Source organism: Lissotriton helveticus (genome assembly GCF_964261635.1).
Source record: "Lissotriton helveticus chromosome 1_1 unlocalized genomic scaffold, aLisHel1.1 SUPER_1_unloc_6, whole genome shotgun sequence".
In the NCBI taxonomy this organism is placed as follows: Eukaryota; Metazoa; Chordata; class Amphibia; order Caudata; family Salamandridae; genus Lissotriton; species Lissotriton helveticus.
Window position 1 is genome coordinate 1,136,754 of NW_027611703.1, and position 23,137 is coordinate 1,159,890.

The window sequence follows — 23,137 nt, forward strand, 5'->3', positions numbered from 1 at the left end:
CTGCGTCCCCTGGGGCTGAGCTGGGCCCTTCTATCTGAATTCCCTGGGGCGGAGCTGGGCTCTTCTATCCGGGGGCCCATGGGACTGAGCTGGGCTCTACTATCTGGGGGCCCCTGGGGCTGAGCTGGGCCCTTCTGTCTGCATCCCCTGGGGCTGAGCTGGGCTCTTCTATCGGGGGCCCCTGGGGCTGAGCTGGGCTCTTCTATCTGGGGGCCCCTGGGGCTGAGCTGGGCCCTTCTATCTGCGTCCCCTGGGGCTGAGCTGGGCCCTTCTATCTGAATTCCTTGGGGCGGAGCTGGGCTCTTCTATCCGGGGCCCTGGGGCTGAGCTGGGCTCTCCTATCCGGGGGCTTCTGGGAGGCTGGCTCTTCTATCCGAGGCCCCTGGGGCTGTGCTATTCTCTTCTATCCGGGGGGCCCTGGGGCTGAGCTGGGGTCTTCTATCCAGGGCCCCTGGGGCTGAGCTGGGCTCCTCTATCCAGGGGCCCCTGGGGCTGAGCTGGGCTCTTCTATCCGGGGGCCCCTGGAGCTGGGCTGGGCTCCTCTATCCAGTGGCCCCTGGGGCTGAGCTGTGCTCTGCTATCCGGGCCCCTGGGGCTAAGCGGGGCTCCTCTATCCAGGGGCCCCTGGGGCTGAGCTGAGCTCATCTATCTGGGGGCCCCTGGGGCTGAGCTGGGCTCTTCTATCCAGGGGCCCCTGGAGCGAGCTGGGCTCCTCTATCCAGGGCCCCTGAGGCTGAGCTGTGCTCTTCTATCCGGGGCCCCTGGGGCTGAGCTGGGCTCCTCAATCCAGGGGCTGAGCTGGGCTCTTCTATCCGGGGGCCCTTTGGGGCTGAGCTGGGCTCTTCTATCCGGGGGCCTTGGGGCTGAGCTGGGCTCTTCTATCCGGGGGCCTCTGGGCCTGAGCTGGGCTCTTCTATCTGGGGGCCCCTGGAACTGAGCTGGGCTCCTCTATCCAGGGCCCCTGAGGCTGAGCTGTGCTCTTCTATCCGGGGCCCCTGGGACTGAGCTGGGCTCCTCAATCCAGGGGCCCCTGGGGCTGAGCTGGGCTCTTCTATCCGGGGGCCATTTGGGGCTGAGCTGGGCTCTTCTATCTGAGGGCCCTAGGGGCTGAGCTGGGCTCTTTTATCTGGGGGCCCCTGGGGAGGAGCTGGGCTCCTCTATCCAGGGGCCCCGGGGCTAAGCTGGGCTCTTCTATCCAGGGGCCTCTGGGCCTGAGCTGGGCTCTTCTATCTGGGGGCCCCTGGGGAGGAGCTGGGCTCTTCTATCCGGGGCCCTGGGGCTGAGCTGGGTGCTTCTCTCTGGGGTCCCTGGGACTGAGCTGGGCTCTTTCATCCGTGGCCCTGGGGCTGAGCTGGGCGTTTCTATTTGGGGCCCCTGGGACTGAGCTGGGTTCTTCAATCCGTGGCCCTGGGGCTGAGCTTTGCTCTTCTATCCAGAGACCCTGGGGCTGAGCTGGGCTCTTCTATCCGGGGGCCTCAGGGGCTAAGCTGGGCTCTTCTATCAGGGCCCCTGGGGCTGAGCTGGGCTCATCTATCCAGGGGCCCCTGGGGCTGAGCTGTGTTCTTCTATCTGGGGGCCCTGGGGGCTGAGCTGGGCTCTTTTATCCGGGGGCCCCTGGGCTGAGCTGGGGACTTCTATCCGGGGGCCCCTGGGGCTGAGCTGGGCTCTTCTATCTGGGGGCCTCAGGGGCTGAGCTTGGCTCTTCTATCTGTGGGCCCCTGGGGCTGAGCTGGGCTCTTCTATCCAAGGCCCCTTGGGCAGAGCTTGGCTCTTCTATCTGGGGCTCCTGGGGCTGAGTTGGGCTCTTCCATCCGTGGCCCTGTGGCTGAGCTGGGCTCTTCTATCTGGGGCCCGTGGGGCTGAGCTGGGCTCTCTATCCGGGGTCCTCTGGGGCCGAGCTGGGCTCTTCTATCTGGGGGCCCTGGGGCTGAGCTGGGCTCTTCTATCCAGGGGCCTCGGGGCTGTGATGAGCTCTTCTATCTGGGGGCCCGAGGCTGAGCTGGGCTCTTCTATCCTGGGGCCCCTGGGGCTGAGCTGGGCTCTTCTTTCTGGGGGCCCTGGGGCTGAGCTGGGCTCTTCTATCTGGGGGTCCTGGGGCTGAGCAGGGCTCGTCTATCCAGGGCCCCTGGACCTGAGCTGGGCTCTTCTATCTGGGCCCCTTGGTCTGAGCTGGGCTCTTCTATCCGGCAGCCCCTGGGGCTGAGCTGGGCTCTTCTATCCCGGGCCCCTGGGGCTGAGCTGGGCTCCTCTATCCTCAGGCTGAGCTGGGCTCTTCTATCCGGGGGCCCCTGGGGCTGAGCTGGGATCTTATGTCTGGGGCCCCTGGTTCTGAGCTGGGCTCTTCTATCCGGAAACCCCTGGGGCTGAGCTGAGCTCTTCTATCCAGGGGGTCCTGGGATTGAGCTGGGTCCCTCTATCTGGGGGCCCCTAGGGCTGAGCTGGACTCTTCTATCCGAGGCCCTGGGGCTGAGCTGGGCTCTTCTATCCGGGGGCAACTGGGGCAGTGCTGGGCTCTTCTATCGGGGGCCTCTGGGGAGCTGAGCTAGGCTCTTCTATCCAGGGGCCCCTGGGGTTGAGCTGGGCTCTTCTATCCATGGGCCCCAGGGGGGGCTGAGATGGGCTCTTCTATCTGGGGCCCCTGGTGCTGAGCTGGGCTCTTCTATGCGGGGACCCCTGGGGCTGAGCTGGGCTCTTCTATCTGGGGGCCCCTGGGGCGGAACTGGGCTCTTCTATCCAGGGTCCCTGGGGCTGAGCTGGGCTCTTCTATCCAGGGTCCATGGGGCTGAGCTGGGCTCTTCTATCCACCGGCCCCTGGTGCTGAGCGGGGCTCTTCTATCCGGGGACCCCTGGGGCTGAGCTGGGTTCTTCTATCCAGGGGGTCCTGGGATTGAGCTGGGCCCTTCTATCTGGGGGCCCCTAGGGCTGAGCTGGACTCTTCTATCCGAGGCCCTGGGGCTGAGCTGGGCTCTTCTATCCGGGGGCCCCTGGGGCTGAGCAGGGCTCTTCTATCCGGGGGCAACTGGGGCAGTGCTGGGCTCTTCTATCGGGGGCCTCTGGGGAGCTGAGCTGGGCTCTTCTATCTGGGGCCTCTGGGGCTGAGCTGGGCTCTTCTATCTGGGGCCTCTTGGGCTGAGCTGGGCTCTTCTATCCGGGGGCAACTGGGGCTGAGCTGGGCTCTTCTATCCGAGGGCATCTGGGGCTGAGCTGGGCTCTTCTATCCGAGGCCCTGGGGCTGAGCTGGGCGCTTCTATCCAGGGCCCCTGGGACTGAGCTGGGCTGTTCCATCCATGGCCCTGGGGCTGAGCTGGGCTCTTCTATCCGGGGCACCTGGGTCTGAGCTGGGCTCCTCTATCCGGGGTCGTCTGTGCCCGAGCTGGGCTCTTCTATCTGGGGGCCCAGGGGCTGTGCTGGGCTCTTCTATCCGGGGGCCCGAGGTTGAGCTGGGCTCTTCTATCCTGGGGCCCCTGGGGCTGAGCTGGGCTCTTCTATCTGGGGGCCCTGGGGCTGAGCTGGGCTCTTCATCTGGGGGTCCTGGGGCTGAGCAGGGCTCTTCTATCCAGGGCCCCTGGGGCTGAGCTGGGCTCTTCTATCCGGGGGCCCTTGGGCCTGAGCTGGGCTCTCCTATCCAGGGGCCCTGGGGGTTGTGCTGGGCTCTCATATCCGGGGGCCCTGAGGCAGAGCTGGGTGCTTCTATCCGGGGCCCCTTGTGCTGAGCTGGGCGCTTCTATCCGGGGGCCCTGGGAGGGGCTGAGCTGGGCTCTTCTATCCGGGGGGCCCTGTGGTTGAGCTGGGCTGTTCTATCTGGGGCCCCCTGGGGCTGAGCTGGGCTCTTCTATCCGGGAGCCTCTGCGGCTGATCTGGGCTCTTCAATCCAGGGCCCCTGGGGCTGAGCTGGGCTCTTCTATCTGGGGCCCCTGGGGCTGAGCTGGGCTCATAAATCCGGGGGACCCTGGGGCTGAGCTGGGTGCTTCTATCCGGGGGCCCCTGGGGCTGAGCTGGGCTCTTCTATCCGGGGGCAACTGGGGCAGTGCTGGGCTCTTCTATCGGGGGCCTCTGGGGCTGAGCTGGGCTCTTCTATCTGGGGCCCCTGGGGCTGAGCTGGGCTCTTCTGTCCGGGGCCCATGGGGCTGAGCTGGGCTCTTCTATCCTGGGCCACTGGGGCTGAGCTGGGCTCTTCTATCCAGGGGGGCATTGGGGCTGAGCTAGGCTGTTCTATCCGGGGGCCCTTGGGGCTGAGTTGGGCTCTTCTATCCGGGGCCCCTGGGGCTGAGCTGGGCTCTTCTATCTGGGGGGCCTCTGGGGAGCTGAGCTGGGCTCTTCTATCTGGGGCCTCTGGGGCTGAGCTGGGCTCTTCTATCTGGGGCCCCTGGGGCTGAGCTGGGCTCTTCTGTCCGGGGCCCATGGGGCTGAGCTGGGCTCTTCTATCCGGGGGCCACTGGTTCTGAGCTGGGCTCTTCTATCTGGGGGCCCTGGGGCTGAGCTGGGCTCTTCTTTCCGGGGCACAGGGGCTGAGCTGGGATCTTCTATCTGGGGTCCCCTGGGGCTGAGCTGGGCTCTTCTATCTGGGGCCCCTGGGACTGAGATGGGCGCTTCTATCCGGGACCCCTGGGGCTGAGTTGGGCTCTTCTGTCCGGGGGCCACTGGTGCTGAGCTGGGCTCTTCTATCTGGGGGCCCTGTGGCTGAGCTGGGCTCTTCTTTCCGGGGAACTGGGGCTGAGCTGGGATCTTCTATCTGGGGGCCCCTGGGGCTGAGCTGGGCTCTTCTATCTGGGGCCCCTGGGACTGAGATGGGCGCTTCTATCCGGGGCCCCTGGGGCTGAGCTGGGCTCTTCCATCCGGGGCCCTGGGGCTGAACTGGACTCTTCTATCCGGGGGCCCCTGGGGCTGAGCTGGGCTCTTATATCTGGGGGCCCCTGGGGCTGAGCTGGGCTCTTCTATCCAGGGCCCCTGGGGCTGAACTGGGCTTTTCTATCCGGGGCCCCTGGGGCTGAGCTGGGCTCTTCTATCCGGGGGCTTCTGGGGCTGAGCTGGGCTCTTCTATCCGGGGCCCTGGGGCTGAGCTGGGTGCTTCTCTCTGGGGCCCCTGGGACTGAGCTGGGCTCTTTCATCCGTGGCCCTGGGGCTGAGCTGGGCGTTTCTATTTGGGGCCCCTGGGACTGAGCTGGGTTCTTCAATCCGTGGCCCTGGGGCTGAGCTTTACTCTTCTATCCGGAGACCCTGGGGCTGAGCTGGGCTCTTCTATCCGGGGGCCTCTGGGGCTGAGCTGGGCTCTTCTATCAGGGCCCCTGGGGCTGAGCTGGGCTCATCTATCCGGGGGCCCCTGGGGCTGAGCTGTGTTCTTCTATCTGGGGGCCCTGGGGGCTGAGCTGGGCTCTTTTATCCGGGGGCCCCTGGGCTGAGCTGGGGCCTTCTATCCGGGGGCCCCTGGGTCTGAGCTGGGCTCTTCTATCTGGGGGCCTCAGGGGCTGAGCTTGGCTCCTCTATCTGTGGGCCCCTGGGGCTGAGCTGGGCTCTTCTATCCAGGGCCCCTTGGGCAGAGCTTGGCTCTTCTATCTGGGGCTCCTGGGGCTGAGTTGGGCTCTTCCATCCGTGGCCCTGTGGCTGAGCTGGGCTCTTCTATCCGGGGCCCGTGGGGCTGAGCTGGGCTCTTCTATCCGGGGTCCTCTGGGGCCGAGCTGGGCTCCTCTATCCGGGGCCCCTGGGGCTGAGCTGGGCTCTTCTATCCGGGGTCCTCTGGGGCCGAGCTGGGCTCTTCTATCTGGGGGCCCTGGGGCTGAGCTGGGCCCTTCTATCCAGGGGCCTCGGGGCTGTGCTGAGCTCTTCTATCTGGGGGCCCGAGGCTGAGCTGGGCTCTTCTATCCTGGGGCCCCTGGGGCTGAGCTGGGCTCTTCTTTCTGGGGGCCCTGGGGCTGAGCTGGGCTCTTCTATCTGGGGTTCCTTTGGCTGAGCAGGGCTCGTCTATCCAGGGCCCCTGGACCTGAGCTGGGCTCTTCTATCCGGGTCCCTGGGCCTGAGCTGGGCTCTTCTATCCGGGGGCCCTGAGGGTTGTGCTGGGCTCTCATACCCGGGGCCCTGAGGCTGAGCTGGGTGCTTCTATCCGGGGCCCCTTGGTCTGAGCTGGGCTCTTCTATCCGGCAGCCCCTGGGGCTGAGCTGGGCTCTTCTATCCCGGGCCCCTGGGGCTGAGCTGGGCTCTTCTATCCGGGGGCCCCTTGGGTGCTGAGCTGGGCTCTTCTATCTTCGGGCTGAGCTGGGCTCTTCTATCCGGGGGCCCCTGGGGCTGAGCTGGGCTCTTATGTCTGGGGGCCCCTGGGGCTGAGCTGGGCTCTTCTATCCAGGGCCCCTGGGCTCTTCTAACCGGGGCCCCTGGGGCTGAGCTATACTCTTCTATCCGGGGGCCCTTGGGGCTGAGCTGGGCTCTTCTATCTGGGGGCCCCTGGGGCTGAGCTATACTCTTCTATCCGGGGGCCCTTAGGGCTGAGCTGGGCTCTTCTATCCGGGGGCCCCTAGAGCTGAGCTGGGCTCTTTTATCTTGGGGCCCCTGGGGCGGAACTGGGCTCTTTTATCCATGGGCCCCAGGTGGGGCTGAGATGGGCTCTTCTATCTGGGGCCCCTGGTGCTGAGCTGGGCTCTTCTATGCGGGGACCCATGGGGCTGAGCTGGGCTCTTCTATCTGGGGGCCCCTGGGGCGGAACTGTGCTCTTCTATCCAGGGCCCCTGGGGCTGAGCTGGGCTCTTCTATCCAGGGGCCCTGGGGCTGAGCTGGGCTCTTCTATCCGGGGATCCTGGGGCTGAGCAGGGCTCTTCTATCCGAGGGCCCCTGGGGCTGAGCTGGGCTCTTCTATCCACCGGCCCCGGGGGAGGGCTGAGCTGGGCTCTTCTATCTGGGGCCCCTGGTTCTGAGCTGGGCTATTCTATCCGGGGACCCCTGGGGCTGAGCTGGGTTCTTCTATCCAGGGGGTCCTGGGATTGAGCTGGGCCCTTCTATCTGGGGGCCCCTAGGGCTGAGCTGGACTCTTCTATCCGAGGCCCTGGGGCTGAGCTGGGCTCTTCTATCCGGGGGCCCCTGGGGCTGAGCTGGGCTCTTCTATCCGGGGGCAACTGGGGCAGTGCTGGGCTCTTCTATCGGGGGCCTCTGGGGAGCTGAGCTGGGCTCTTCTATCTGGGGCCTCTGGGGCTGAGCTGGGCTCTTCTATCTGGGGCCTCTTGGGCTGAGCTGGGCTCTTCTATCCATGGGCCCCAGGGGGGGCTGGGATGGGCTCTTCTATCTGGGGCCCCTGGTGCTGAGCTGGGCTCTTCTATCTGGGGCCCCTGGTGCTGAGCTGGGCTCTTCTATGCGGGGACCCCTGGGGCTGAGCTGGGCTCTTCTATCTGGGGGCCCCTGGGGCGGAACTGGGCTCTTTTATCCAGGGTCCCTGGGGCTGAGCTGGGCTCTTCTATCCAGGGTCCCTGGGGCTGAGCTGGGCTCTTCTATCCACCGGCCCCAGGGGGGGCTGAGCTGGGCTCTTCTATCTGGGGCCCCTGGTGCTGAGCGGGGCTCTTCTATCCGGGGACCCCTGGGGCTGAGCTGGGTTCTTCTATCCAGGGGGTCCTGGGATTGAGCTGGGCCCTTCTATCTGGGGGCCCCTAGGGCTGAGCTGGACTCTTCTATCCGAGGCCCTGGGGCTGAGCTGGGCTCTTCTATCCGGGGGCCCCTGGGGCTGAGCTGGGCTCTTCTATCCGGGGGCAACTGGGGCAGTGCTGGGCTCTTCTATCGGGGGCCTCTGGGGAGCTGAGCTGGCCTCTTCTATCTGGGGCCTCTGGGGCTGAGCTGGGCTCTTCTATCTGGGGCCTCTTGGGCTGAGCTGGGCTCTTCTATCCGGGGGCAACTAGGGCTGAGCTGGGCTCTTCTATCCGAAGGGCCTCTGGGGCTGAGCTGGGCTCTTCTATCCGAGGCCCTGGGGCTAAGCTGGGCGCTTCTATCCAGGGCCCCTGGGATTGAGCTGGGCTCTTCCATCCGTGGCCCTGGGGCTGAGCTGGGCTCTTCTATCCGGGGCACCTGGGTCTGAGCTGGGCTCCTCTATCCGGGGTCCTCTGTGCCCGAGCTGGGCTCTTCTATCTGGGGGCCCTGGGGCTGTGCTGGGCTCTTCTATCCGGGGGCCCCGAGGTTGAGCTGGGCTCTTCTATCCTGGGGCCCCTGGGGCTGAGCGGGGCTCTTCTATCTGGGGGCCCTGGGGCTGAGCTGGGCTCTTCATCTGGGGGTCCTGGGGCTGAGCAGGGCTCTTCTATCCAGGGCCCCTGGGCCTGAGCTGGGCTCTTCTATCCGGGGGCCCTTGGGCCTGAGCTGGGCTCTCCTATCCGGGGGCCCTGGGGGTTGTGCTGGGCTCTCATATCCGGGGGCCCTGAGGCTGAGCTGGGTGCTTCTATCCGGGGCCCCTTGGGCTGAGCTGGGCTCTTCTATCCGGGGGCCCTGGGAGGGGCTGAGCTGGGCTCTTCTATCCGGGGGGCCCTGTGGCTGAGCTGGGCTGTTCTATCTGGGGACCCCTGGGCGGAGCTGGGCTCTTCTATCCGGGGGCCCTGGGCTGAGCAGGGCTTTTCTATCCGGGGGCCTCTGGGGCTGAGCTGGGCTCTTCTATCCGGGGCCCCCTGGGGCTGAGCTGGGCTCTTCTATCCGGGGCCCCTGGGGCTGAGCTGGGCTCATCAATCCGGGGGACCCTGGGGCTGAGCTGGGTGCTTCTATCCGGGGGCCCCTGCGGCTGAGCTGGGCTCTTCTATCCGGGGGCAACTGGGGCAGTGCTGGGCTCTTCTATCGGGGGCCTCTGGGGAGCTGAGCTGGGCTCTTCTATCTGGGGCCCCTGGTGCTGAGCTGGGCTATTCTATGCGGGGACCCCTGGGGCTGAGCTGGGCTCTTCTATCTGGGGGGCCTCTGGGGAGCTGAGCTGGGCTCTTCTATCTGGGGCCTCTGGGGCTGAGCTGGGCTCTTCTATCCGGGGCCCCTGGGGCTGAGCTGGGCTCTTCTGTCCGGGGCCCCTGGGGCTGAGCTGCGCTCTTCTAACCGGGAGCCTCTGGGGGCTTAGCTGGGCTCTTCTATCCGGGGCTCCTAGGGCTGAGCTGGGCTCTTCTATCCGGGGCCCCTGGGGCTGAGTTTGGCTCTTCTATCTAGTGGCCCCTAGGGCTGAGCTGGGCTCTTCTATCCGGGGGCCCCTGGGGCTGAGCTGGGATCTTCTATCCGGGGGCCCTGGGGGGCTTTCCTTCTGGCCCTGGAGGTGTTTGTGGGAATAATGTGTGTTAAAGGGGGGATCGGTGCACTGCATCTTATTGCACTATTAGAGGTCTGTGCGCTGCATCTTAATGCACTGTTAGGAATATGTGCACTGCGGTGCATTCTTACTGCACTTTGAGGGATCTGTGCACTGTGGTGCATCTTGCTGCACTATGGGAAATCTGTGCACTGCACTGCATCTTGCTGCACTGTGAGGGATCTGTGCACTGTGGTGCATCTTGCTGCACTGTGAGGGATCTGTGCACTGTGATGCATCTTGATGAACTGTGTGGGATCTGTGCACTGTGGTGCATCTTGCTGCACTATGAGGGATCTGTGCACTGTGGTGCATCTTGCTGCACTGTGAGGGATCTGTGCACTGTGGTGCATCTTGCTGCACTGTGAGGGATCTGTGCACTGTGGCGCATCTTACTGCACTGTGAGGGATCTGTGCACTGCGGTGCATTCTTACTGCACTGTGAGGGATCTGTGCACTGTGGCGCATCTTACTGCACTGTGGGGGATCTGTGCACTGTGGCGCATCTTGCTGCACTGTGAGGGATCTGTGCACTGTGGTGCATCTTGCTGCACTCTGAGGGATCTGTGCACTGTGGTGCATCTTACTGCACTGCGAGGGATCTGTGCACTGTGGTGCATCTTGCTGCACTGTGAGGGATCTGTGCACTGCGCTGCATCTTGCTTCACTGCGAGGGATCTGTGCACTGTGGTGCATCTTGCTTCACTGCGAGGGATCTGTGCACTGTGGTGCATCTTGCTGCACTGTGGGGGATCTGTGCACTGTTGTGCATCTTGCTGCTCTGTGAGGAATCTGTGGACTGCTCACTCATTGTCATGACACCATCCACTGAGGGAGAAATGTGTGACAGTCAAATCTGATTGTTCTGTCTTATGAAGATATTGAGACTGTAATCTACTTGTTTGTTTATTTTATAAGTGAACCTTTGAAGGGAGTGAGCGGGTAGACAAATATAAAACTTAATTTGGTACAGAGTCGGAAAGTTGTTTGAATACACACAGTCCTACCAAATATAAAAAAATTACCCACAGAAACAGGAAAAATAGAAAACATTGTCCAGTTTAATTCTAGCAGTTTCTTATATATAATTAATGAAATTCAGGCTATTTCCAATTCACTCCTAAAGACTGGAGGCGGCGGTTCCGTCAGCGGCCACCAGAGGGCGCCCCTCGCCAGCTGATGAAACCCACTGAGCTGCACATTGGATGAAAGGGATAAGGGTTTCCTCTTCCAGGTCAGCGGCGGCAGAGACAGCACCAGCAGCTGCGGTGACATCACTTCCGGCCTCTCCTGGTGTTTGCAGCCTGCAGCAGAGGAGGAAGGAACCATTGTCTCTCTGTGCAGTTACCTCCATCTGCAGACCCCCCCTCAGACCCCAGATCTGCACCTCCCACCCCCAGACCCCAGGGGGAGGAGAGAGCCTGGACATGTGTACACAAGTCTCTGCTCAGGTAGGAGATTGTCAGCACCTTCTGCTGTGTTTGTAGAAATAGACTGAATAATCCTGGAGGGAATCTCTGCAGGAGCCGGTCTGAGCTTGGCTCTTCTATCCGGGGCCCCTGGGGCTGAGCTGGGCTCTTCTATCCGGGGCCCCTGGGGCTGAGCTTTGCTCTTCCATCTGGGGCCCCTGGGGCTGAGCTGGGCTCTACTATCCGGGGGTGCTGGGGCTCAGCTGGGCTCTTCTATCCAGGGGCCCCTGGGGCTGAGATGGGCTCTTCTATCCCAGGGCTCCTGGGGGGCTGAGCTGGGCTCTTCACTATGGGCCCCTGGGGCTGAGCTTGGGTCTTCTATCTGGGGGCCTCTGCGGCTGAGCTGGGCTCTTCTATCCGGGGCCCCTGGGGCTGAGCTGGGCTCTTCTATCAGGGTGCCCCTGGGGCTAAGCTGGGCTCTTCTATCAGGGGGGTCCCTGGGGCTGAGCTGGCTTTTCTATCTGGGGCCCCTGGGGCTGAACTGGGCTCTTCTATCCGGGGGCCCCTGGGGCTGAGCTGGGCTCTTCTATCTGGGGCCCCTGGGACTGAGCTGGGCTCTTCTATCCAGGGGCCCCTGGGGCTGAGCTGGGCTCTTCTATCTGGGGCCCCTGGGGCTGAGCTGGGCTCTTCTATCCGGGGCCACAGGACTGAGCTTGGCTCTTCTATCTGGGGGCTCCTGGGGCTGAGCTGGGCTCTTCTATCCGGGGGCCCCTGGGGCTGAGCTGGGCTCTTATGTCTGGGGGCCCCTGGGGCTGAGCTGGGCTCTTCTATCCAGGGCCCCTGGGCTCTTCTAACCGGGGCCCCTGGGGCTGAGCTATACTCTTCTATCCGGGGGCCCTTGGGGCTGAGCTGGGCTCTTCTATCTGGGGGCCCCTGGGGCTAAGCTATACTCTTCTATCCGGGGGCCCTTAGGGCTGAGCTGGGCTCTTCTATCCGGGGGCCCCTAGAGCTGAGCTGGGCTCTTCTATCTTGGGGCCCCTGGGGCGGAGCTGGGCTCTTTTATCCATGGGCCCCAGGTGGGGCTGAGATGGGCTCTTCTATCCAGGGCCCCTGGGGCTGAGCTGGGCTCTTCTATCCAGGGTCCCTGGGGCTGAGCTGGGCTCTTCTATCCACCAGCCCCAGGGGGGGGCTGAGCTGGGCTCTTCTATCCGGGGACCCCTGGGGCTGAGCTGGGTTCTTCTATCCAGGGGGTCCTGGGGTTGAGCTGGGCCCTTCTATCTGGGGGCCCCTAGGGCTGAGCTGGACTCTTCTATCCGAGGCCCTGGGGCTGAGCTGGGCTCTTCTATCCGGGGGCCCCTGGGGCTGAGCTGGGCTCTTCTATCCGGGGGCAACTGGGGCAGTGCTGGGCTCTTCTATCGGGGGCCTCTGGGGAGCTGAGCTGGGCTCTTCTATCTGGGGCCTCTGGGGCTGAGCTGGGCTCTTCTATCTGGGGACTCTTGGGCTGAGCTGGGCTCTTCTATCCGGGGGGCCCTGGGACTGAGCTGGGCTCTTCCATCCGTGGCCCTGGGGCTGAGCTGGGCTCTTCTATCCGGGGCACCTGGGTCTGAGCTGGGCTCCTCTATCCGGGGTCCTCTGTGCCCGAGCTGGGCTCTTCTATCTGGGGCCCCTGGTGCTGAGCGGGGCTCTTCTATCCGGGGACCCCTGGGGCTGAGCTGGGTTCTTCTATCCAGGGGGTCCTGGGATTCAGCTGGGCCCTTCTATCTGGGTGCCCCTAGGGCTGAGCTGGACTCTTCTATCCGAGGCCCTGAGGCAGAGCTGGGCTCTTCTATCCGGGGGCCCCTGGGGCTGAGCTGGGCTCTTCTATCCGGGGGCAACTGGGGCAGTGCTGGGCTCTTCTATCGGGGGCCTCTGGGGAGCTGAGCTGGGCTCTTCTATCTGGGGCCTCTGGGGCTGAGCTGGGCTCTTCTATCTGGGGCCTCTTGGGCTGAGCTGGGCTCTTCTATCCGGGGGCAACTGGGGCTGAGCTGGGCTCTTCTATCCGAGGGCCTCTGGGGCTGAGCTGGGCTCTTCTATCCGAGGCCCTGGGGCTGAGCTGGGCGCTTCTATCCAGGGCCCCTGGGACTGAGCTGGGCTCTTCCATCCGTGGCCCTGGGGCTGAGCTGGGCTCTATCCGGGGGCAACTGGGGCAGTGCTGGGCTCTTCTATCAGGGGCCTCTGGGGAGCTGAGCTGGGCTCTTCTATCTGGGGCCCCTGGTGCTGAGCTGGGCTCTTCTATGCGGGGACCCCTGGGGCTGAGCTGGGCTCTTCTATCTGGGGGGCCTCTGGGGAGCTGAGCTGGGCTCTTCTATCTGGGGCCTCTGGGGCTGAGCTGGGCTCTTCTATCCGGGGCCCCTGGGGCTGAGCTGGGCTCTTCTGTCCGGGCCTCTTGGGCTGAGCTGGGCTCTTCTATCCGGGGGCAACTGGGGCTGAGCTGGGCTCTTCTATCCGAGGGCCTCTGGGGCTGAGCTGGGCTCTTCTATCCGAGGCCCTGGGGCTGAGCTGGGCGCTTCTATCCAGGGCCCCTGGGACTGAGCTGGGCTCTTCCATCCGTGGCCCTGGGGCTGAGCTGGGCTCTTCTATTCGGGGCACCTGGGTCTGAGCTGGGCTCCTCTATCCGGGGTCCTCTGTGCCGGAGCTGGGCTCTTCTATCCGGGGGCCCCGAGGTTGAGCTGGGCTCTTCTATTCTGGGGCCCCTGGGGCTGAGCTGGGCTCTTCTATCTGGGGGCCCTGGGGCTGAGCTGGGCTCTTCATCTGGGGGTCCTGGGGCTGAGCAGGGCTCTTCTATCCAGGGCCCCTGGGGCTGAGCTGGGCTCTTCTATCCGGGACCCCTTGGGCCTGAGCTGGGCTCTCCTATCCGGGGGCCCTGGGGGTTGTGCTGCGCTCTCCTATCCGGGGGCCCTGAGGCTGAGCTGGGTGCTTCTATCCGGGGCCCCTTGGGCTGAGCTGTGCTCTTCTATCCGGGGGCCCTGGGAGGGGCTGAGCTGGGCTCTTCTATCCGGGGGGCCCTGTGGCTGAGCTGGGCTGTTCTATCTGGGGACCCCTGGGCGGAGCTGGGCTCTTCTATCCGGGGGCCCTGGGCTGAGCAGGGCTTTTCTATCCGGGGGCCTCTGGGGCTGAGCTGGGCTCTTCTATCCGGGGCCCCCTGGGGCTGAGCTGGGCTCTTCTATCCGGGAGCCTCTGCGGCTGAGCTGGGCTCTTCAATCCAGGGCCCCTGAGCTGAGCTGGGCTCTTCTATCTGGGGCCCCTGGGGCTGAGCTGGGCTCATCAATCCGGGGGACCCTGGGGCTGAGCTGGGTGCTTCTATCCGGGGGCTCCTGGGGCTGAGCTGGGCTCTTCTATCCGGGGGCAACTGGGGCAGTGCTGGGCTCTTCTATCAGGGGCCTCTGGGGAGCTGAGCTGGGCTCTTCTATCTGGGGCCCCTGGTGCTGAGCTGGGCTCTTCTATGCGGGGACCCCTGGGGCTGAGCTGGGCTCTTCTATCTGGGGGGCCTCTGGGGAGCTGAGCTGGGCTCTTCTATCTGGGGCCTCTGGGGCTGAGCTGGGCTCTTCTATCCGGGGCCCCTGGGGCTGAGCTGGGCTCTTCTGTCCGGGCCCCTGGGGCTGAGCTGGGCTCTTCTAACCGGGGGCCTCTGGGGGCTTAGCTGGGCTCTTCTATCCGGGGCTCCTAGGGCTGAGCTGGGCTCTTTTATCCGGGGCCCCTGGGGCTGAGTTTGGCTCTTCTATCTAGTGGCCCCTAGGGCTGAGCTGGGCTCTTCTATCCGGGGGCCCCTGGGGCTGAGCTGGGATCTTCTATCCGGGGGCCCTGGGGGGCTTTCCTTCTGGCCCTGGAGGTGTTTGTGGGAATCATGTGTGTTAAAGAGGGGATCGGTGCACTGCATCTTATTGCACTATTAGAGGTCTGTGCGCTGCATCTTAATGCACTGTTAGGAATATGTGCACTGCGGTGCATTCTTACTGCACTTTGAGGGATCTGTGCACTGTGGTACATCTTGCTGCACTATGGGAAATCTGTGCACTGCACTGCATCTTGCTGCACTGTGAGGGATCTGTGCACTGTGGTGCATCTTGCTGCACTGTGAGGGATCTGTGCACTGTGGTGCATCTTGATGAAATGTGTGGGATCTGTGCACTGTGGTGCATCTTGCTGCACTATGAGGGATCTGTGCACTGTGGTGCATCTTGCTGCACTGTGAGGGATCTGTGCACTGTGGTGCATCTTGCTGCACTGTGAGGGATCTGTGCACTGTGGCGCATCTTACTGCACTGTGAGGGATCTGTGCACTGCGGTGCATTCTTACTGCACTGTTAGGGATCTGTGCACTGTGGCGCATCTTACTGCACTGTGGGGGATCTGTGCACTGTGGCGCATCTTGCTGCACTGTGAGGGATCTGTGCTCTGTGGTGCATCTTGCTGCACTCTGAGGGATCTGTGCACTGTGGTGCATCTTACTGCAATGCGAGGGATCTGTGCACTGTGGTGCATCTTGCTACACTGTGAGGGATCTGTGCACTGCGCTGCATCTTGCTTCACTGCGAGGGATCTGTGCACTGTGGTGCATCTTGCTTCACTGCGAGGGATCTGTGCACTGTGGTGCATCTTGCTGCACTGTGGGGGATCTGTGCACTGTGGTGCATCTTGCTGCTCTGTGAGGAACCTGTGGACTGCTCACTCATTGTCATGACACCATCCACTGAGCGAGAAATCAGTGACAGTCAAATCTGATTGTTCTGTCTTATGAAGTTATTGAGACTGTAATCTACTTGTTTGTTTATTTTATAAGTGAACCTTTGAAGGGAGTGAGCGGGTAGACAAATATAAAACTTAATTTGGTGCAGAGTCGGAAAGTTGTTTGAATACACACACAGTCCTACCAAATATAAAAAAATTACCCACAGAAACAGGAAAAATAGAAAACATTGTTCAGTTTAATTCTAGCAGTTTCTTATATATAATTAATGAAATTCAGGCTATTTCCAATTCACTCCTAAAGACTGGAGGCGGCGGTTCCGTCAGCGGCCAACAGAGGGTGCTCCTCGCCTGCTGATGAAACCCACTGAGCTGCACATTGGATGAAAGGGATAAGGGTTTCCTCTTCCGGGTCAGCGGCGGCAGAGACAGCACCAGCAGCTGCGGTGACATCACTTCCGGCCTCTTCTGGTGTTTGCAGCCTACAGCAGAGGAGGAAGGAACCATTGTCTCTCTGTGCAGTTACCTCCATCTGCAGACCCCCCCTCAGACCCCAGATCTGCACCTCCCACCCCCAGACCCCAGGGGGAGGAGAGAGCCTGGACATGTGTACACAAGTCTCTGCTCAGGTAGGAGATTGTCAGCACCTTCTGCTGTGTTTGTAGAAATAGACTGAATAATCCTGGAGGGAATCTCTGCAGGAGCCGGTCTGAGCTGGGCTCTTCTATCCGGGGCCCCTGGGGCTGAGCTGGGCCCTTCTAGGGGAGCCCCTGTGGCTGACCTGGGCTCTTCTAACCGGGGCCCCTGGGGGCTGAGCTGGGCTCTTCTATCTGGGGACCCCTGGGCTGACCTGGGGCCTTCTATCCGGGGGCCTCTGGGGCTGAGCTGGGCTCTTCTATCCGGGGCCCCTGGGGCTGAGCTTTGTTCTTCCATCTGGGGCCCCTGGGGCTGAGCTGGGCTCTACTATCCGGGGGTGCTGGGGCTGAGCTGGGCTCTTCTATCCAGGGGCCCCTGGGGCTGAGATGGGCTCTTCTATCCCAGGGCTCCTGGGGGGCTGAGCTGGGCTCTTCACTATGGGCCCCTGGGGCTGAGCTTGGGTCTTCTATCTGGGGGCCTCTGCGGCTGAGCTGGGCTCTTCTATCCAGGGCCCCTGGGGCTGAGCTGGGCTCTTCTATCCGGGTGCCCCTGGGGCTAAGCTGGGCTCTTCTATCAGGGGGTCCCTGGGGCTGAGCTGGCTTTTCTATCTGGGGCCCCTGGGGCTGAACTGGGCTCTTCTATCCAGGGGCCCCTGGGGCTGAGCTGGGCTCTTCTATCTGGGGCCCCTGGGACTGAGCTGGGCTCTTCTATCCAGGGGCCCCTGGGGCTGAGCTGGGCTCTTTTATCTGGGGCCCCTGGGGCTGAGCTGGGCTCTTCTATCCGGGGCTACAGGACTGAGCTTGGCTCTTCTATCCGGGGGCTCCTGGGGCTGAGCTGGGCTCTTCTATCCAGGGGCCCCTGGGGCTGAGTTTGGCTCTTCTATCTGTGGCCCCTAGAGCTGACCTGGGCTCTTCTCTCTGGGGGCCCCTGGGGCTGAGCTGGGCTCTTCTATCCGGGGGCACTGGGGGGCTTTCCTTCTGGCACCGGGGGTGTTTGTGGGAATCATGTGTGTTAAAGAGGGGATCTGTGCACTGCATCTTATTGCACTATTAGAGGTCTGTGCGCTGCATCTTAATACACTGTTAGGAATATGTGCACTGTGGTGCATTCTTACTGCACTTTGAGGGATCTGTGCACTGTGGTGTGGTGCATCTTGCTGCACTGTGGGAAATGTGTGCAGTGCACTGCATCTTGCTACACTGTGAGGGATCTGTGCACTGTGGTGCATCTTGCTGAACTGTGAAGGATCTGTGCACTGTGGTTCATCTTGCTGCACTGTGAGGGATCTGTGCACTGTGGTGCATCTTGCTGCACTGTGAGGGATCTGTGCACTCCGGTGCATTCTTACTGCACTGTGAGGGATCTGTGCACTGTGGCGCATCTTGCTGCACTGGGAGGGATCTGTGCACTGTGGCACATCTTGCTGCACTGTGAGGGATCTGTGCACTGTGGTGCATCTTATTGCACTGTGAGGGATCTGTGCACTGTGGTGCATCTTGCTGAACTGTGAGGGATCTGTGCACTGTGGTGCATCTTATTGCACTGTGAGCGATCTGTGCACTGTGGTGCATCTTGCTGCACTGTGAGGGATCTGTGCACTGTGGTGCATCTTGTTGCACTACAAGGGATCTGTGCACTGTGGTGCATCTTGCTGCACTGTGAGGAATCTGTGCACTGTGGTGCATCTTGCTCCTCTGTGAGGAATCTGTGGACTGTTCACTCACTGTCATGACACCATCCACTGAGGGAGAAATCTGTGACAGTCAAATCTGATTGTTCTGTCTTATGAAGTTATTGAGACTGTAATCTACTTGTTTGTTTATTTTATAAGTGAACCTTTGAAGGGAGTGAGCGGGTAAACAAAGCAGACAAATGTAAAACTTAATTTGGTGCGGAGTCGGAAAGTTGTTTGAATACACACAGTCCTACCAAATATAAAAAATTACCCTCAGAAACAGGAAAAATAGAAAACATTGTCCAGTTTAATTCTAGCAGTTTCTTACATATAATTAATGAAATTCAGGCTATTTCTAATTCACTCCTAAAGACTGGAGGCGGCGGTTCCGTCAGCGGCCACCAGAGGGCGCTCCTCGCCTGCTGATGAAATCCACTGAGTTGCACATTGGATGAAAGGGATAAGGGTTTCCACTTCCGGGTCAGCGGCGGCAGAGACAGCACCAGCAGCTGCGGGGACATCACTTCCGGCCTCTCCTGGTGTTTGCAGCCTGCAGCAGAGGAGGAAGGAACCATTGTCTGTCTGTGCAGTTACCTCCATCTGCAGACCCCCCCTCAGACCCCAGATCTGCACCTCCCACCCCCAGACCCAGGAGGAGGAGAGAGCCTGGACATGTCTGCACAGGTCTCTGCTCAGGTAGGAGATTGTCAGCACCATCTGCTGTGTTTGTAGAAATAGACTGAATAATCCTGGAGGGAATCTCTGCAGGAGCCCGGCTGAGCTGGGCTCTTCTATCCGGGGCCCCTGGGGCTGAGCTGGGCTCTTCTATCCGTGGGCCCCGGGGGCTGAGCTGGGCTCTTCTATCCAGGGGCCCCTGGGGCTGAGCTGGGCTCTTCTATCCGGGGGCCCTGGGGTTGAGCTGGGCTCTTCTATCCGGGGGCCCCTGGGGCTGAGCTGGGCTCTTCTATCCGGGGGCCCTCGGGTTGAGCTGGGCCCTTCTAGGGGAGCCCTGGGGCTGAGCTGGGCTCTTCTATCCCGGGGCCCTGTGGCTGAGCTGGGCTCTTCTATCCGGGGCCCCTTTGGGCTGAGCGGGGCTCTTCTATCTGGGGACCCCTGGGCTGACCTGGGGCCTTCTATCTGGGGCCCCTGTGGCTGAGCTGGGCTCTTCTATCCAGGGGCCCTGGGGCTGAGCTGGGCTCTTCTATCCAGTGGCCCCTAGGGCTGAGCTTTGCTCTTCCATCTGGCGCCCATGGGGCTGAGCTGGGCTCTTCTATCTGGGGGCCTCTGCGGCTGAGCTGGGCTCTTCTATCCGGGGGCCCTGTGGCTGAGCTGGGCTCTTCTATCCCGGGGCCCCTGGGGCTGAGCTGGGTGCTTCTATCTGGGGGCCCTGGGGCTGAGCGGGGCTCTTTTATATGGGGGCCGCTGGGGCTGAGCTGGCTCTTCTATCCAGGGCCCCTGGGGCAGAGCTGGGCTCTTCTATCTGGGGGCCACGGGGCTGAACTGGGCTCTTCTATCCGGGGCCCAAGTGGCTGAGCTGGGCTATTCTATCTTGGGCCTCTGGGGCTGAGCTGGGCTATTTTATCCGGGGCCCCTGGGGCACAGCTGGGCTCTTCTATCCGAGGGCTGAGTGGGGCTCTTCTATCCAGGCCCCTAGGGCTGAGCTGGGCTCTTCTATCCGGGGCCCCTGTGGCTGAGCTGGGCTCATCTATCCGGGGGGCTGAGTGGGGCTCTTCTATCTGGGCCCCTGGGGCTGAGCTGGGCTCTTCTATCCGGGGCCCCTGGGGCTGAGCTGGGCTCTTCTATCCGGGGTCTCCTGGGGCTAAACTGGGCTCTTCTATCCAGGGGCCCCTGGGGCTGAGCTGGGCTCTTCTATCTGGGGGACCTAGGGGGCTGAGCTAGGCTCTTCTATCCAGGGGCCTCCAGGGGGCCGGGCTGAGCTGGGTTCTTCTATCCGGGGCCCCCTGGGGCTGAGCTGGGCTCTTCTAATCGGGGGCCTCTGGGGCTGAGCTGGGCTTTTCTATCCGGGGGCCTCTGGGGCTGAGCTGGGCTCTTCTATCCGAGGCCCCCTGGGGCTGAGCTGGGCTCTTCTATCCGGGAGCCTCTTGGGCTGAGCTGGGCTCTTCAATCCAGGGCCCCTGGGGCTGAGCTGGGCTCTTCTATCTGGGGCCCCTGGGGCTGAGCTGGGCTCATCAATCCGGGGGACCCTGGGGCTGAGCTGGGTGCTTCTATCCGGGGCCCCTGGGGGCTGAGCTGGGCTCTTGTATCTAGGGGCCCCTGGGTTGAGCTGGGGCCTACTACCTGGGGGCCCCTGGGCCTGAGCTGGGCTCTTCTATTCCAGGGCCCCTGAGGGGCTGAGCTGGGCTCTTCACTATGGGCCCCTGGGGCTGAGCTGGGCTCTTCTATCCAGGGGACCCTGGAGCTGAGCTGGGCTCTTCTATCCTGGGCCACTGGGGCTGAGCTGGGCTCTTCTATCCGGGGGCCTCTGAGGCTGAGTGGGCTCTTCTATCCGGGGCCCCTGGGGCTGAGCTGGACGCTTCTATCTGCGGCCCCTGGGGCTGAGATGGGCTCTTCCATCTGGGGCCCAGGGGCTGAGCTGGGCTCTTCTATCCGGCGGCCCCTGGGGCTGAGCTGGGCTCTTTTATCTGGGCGCCCTGGGGCTGAGCTGGGCTCTTCTTTCCGGGACACTGGGGCTGAGCTGGGATCTTCTATCCAGGGGCCCCTGGGGCTGAGCTGGGCTCTTCTATCTGGGGCCCCTGGAACTGAGATGGGCGCTTCTATTCGGGGCCCCTAGGGCTGAGCTGGGCTCTTCCATCTGGGGCCCAGGGGCTAAACTGGACTCTTCTATCCGGGGGCCCCTGGGGCTGAGCTGGACTCTTATATCTGGGGGTCCCTGGGGCTGAGCTGGGCTCTTCTATCCAGGGACCCTGGGGCTGAACTGGGCTTTTCTATCCGGGGCCCCTGGGGCTGAGCTGGGCTCTTCTATCCGGCGGCCTCTGGGGCTGAGCTGGGATCTTCTATCCTGGGCCCTGGGGCTGAGCTGGGCGCTACTATCCAGGGCCCCTGGAACTGAGCTGGGCTCTTCCATCCGTGGCCCTGGGGCTGAGCTGGGCGCTTCTATTTGGGGCCCCTGGGACTGAGCTGGGCTCTTCCATCCTTGGCCCTGGGGCTGAGCATTGCTCTTCTATCCGGGGCCCCTGGGGCTGAGCTGGGTTCTTCTATCCGGGGGCATCTTGGGCTGAGCTGGGCTCTTCTATCAGGGGCCCCTGGGGCTGAGCTGGGCTCATCTATCCGGGGGCCCCTGGGGCTCAGCTGTGTTCTTCTATCTGGGGCCCCTGGGGGCTGAGTTGGGCTCTTCTATCCGGGGGCCCCTGGGCTGAGCTGGGGCCTTCTATCTGGGGGCCCCTGGGGCTGAGCAGGGCTCTTCTATCCGGGAGCCCCAGGGGCTGAGCTTGGCTCTTCTATCCGGGGGCCCCTGGGGCTGAGCTGGGCTCTTCTATCCAGGGCCCCTGGGGCAGAGCTTGGCTCTTCTATCTGGGGCTCCTGGGGCTGAGTTGGGCTCTTCCATCCGGGGCCCTGGGGCTGAGCTGGGCTCTTCTATCCGCGGTCCCATGGGGCTGAGCTGGGCTCTTCTATCTGGGGACCCTGGGGCTGAGCTGGGCTCTTCTTTCCGGGGCCCTGGGGCTGAGCTGGGATTTTCTATCCGGGGCCCACTGGGGCTGAGCTGGGCTCTTCTATCCGGGGCCCAAGTGGCTGAGCTGGGCTACTCTATCTTGGGCCTCTGGGGCTGAGCTGGGCTATTTTATCCGGGGCCCCTGGGGCACAGCTGGGCTCTTCTATCCGAGGGCTGAGTGGGGCTCTTCTATCCAGGCCCCTAGGGCTGAGCTGGGCTCTTCTATCCGGGGCCCCTGTGGCTGAGCTGGGCTCATCTATCCGGGGGGCTGAGTGGGGCTCTTCTATCTGGGCCCCTGGGGCTGAGCTGGGCTCTTCTATCCGGGGCCCCTGGGGCTGAGCTGGGCTCTTCTATCCGGGGTCTCCTGGGGCTAAACTGGGCTCTTCTATCCAGGGGCCCCTGGGGCTGAGCTGGGCTCTTCTATCTGGGGGACATAGGGGGCTGAGCTAGGCTCTTCTATCCAGGGGCCTCCAGGGGGCCGGGCTGAGCTGGGTTCTTCTATCCGGGGCCCCCTGGGGCTGAGCTGGGCTCTTCTAATCGGGGGCCTCTGGGGCTGAGCTGGGCTTTTCTATCCGGGGGCCTCTGGGGCTGAGCTGGGCTCTTCTATCCGGGGCCCCCTGGGGCTGAGCTGGGCTCTTCTATCCGGGAGCCTCTTGGGCTGAGCTGGGCTCTTCAATCCAGGGCCCCTGGGGCTGAGCTGGGCTCTTCTATCTGGGGCCCCTGGGGCTGAGCTGGGCTCATCAATCCGGGGGACCCTGGGGCTGAGCTGGGTGCTTCTATCCGGGGCCCCTGGGGGCTGAGCTGGGCTCTTGTATCTAGGGGCCCCTGGGTTGAGCTGGGGCCTACTACCTGGGGGCCCCTGGGCCTGAGCTGGGCTCTTCTATTCCAGGGCCCCTGAGGGGCTGAGCTGGGCTCTTCACTATGGGCCCCTGGGGCTGAGCTGGGCTCTTCTATCCAGGGGACCCTGGAGCTGAGCTGGGCTCTTCTATCCTGGGCCACTGGGGCTGAGCTGGGCTCTTCTATCCGGGGGCCTCTGAGGCTGAGTGGGCTCTTCTATCCGGGGCCCCTGGGGCTGAGCTGGACGCTTCTATCTGCGGCCCCTGGGGCTGAGATGGGCTCTTCCATCTGGGGCCCAGGGGCTGAGCTGGGCTCTTCTATCCGGCGGCCCCTGGGGCTGAGCTGGGCTCTTTTATCTGGGCGCCCTGGGGCTGAGCTGGGCTCTTCTTTCCGGGACACTGGGGCTGAGCTGGGATCTTCTATCCAGGGGCCCCTGGGGCTGAGCTGGGCTCTTCTATCTGGGGCCCCTGGAACTGAGATGGGCGCTTCTATTCGGGGCCCCTAGGGCTGAGCTGGGCTCTTCCATCTGGGGCCCAGGGGCTAAACTGGACTCTTCTATCCGGGGGCCCCTGGGGCTGAGCTGGACTCTTATATCTGGGGGTCCCTGGGGCTGAGCTGGGCTCTTCTATCCAGGGACCCTGGGGCTGAACTGGGCTTTTCTATCCGGGGCCCCTGGGGCTGAGCTGGGCTCTTCTATCCGGCGGCCTCTGGGGCTGAGCTGGGATCTTCTATCCTGGGCCCTGGGGCTGAGCTGGGCGCTACTATCCAGGGCCCCTGGAACTGAGCTGGGCTCTTCCATCCGTGGCCCTGGGGCTGAGCTGGGCGCTTCTATTTGGGGCCCCTGGGACTGAGCTGGGCTCTTCCATCCTTGGCCCTGGGGCTGAGCATTGCTCTTCTATCCGGGGCCC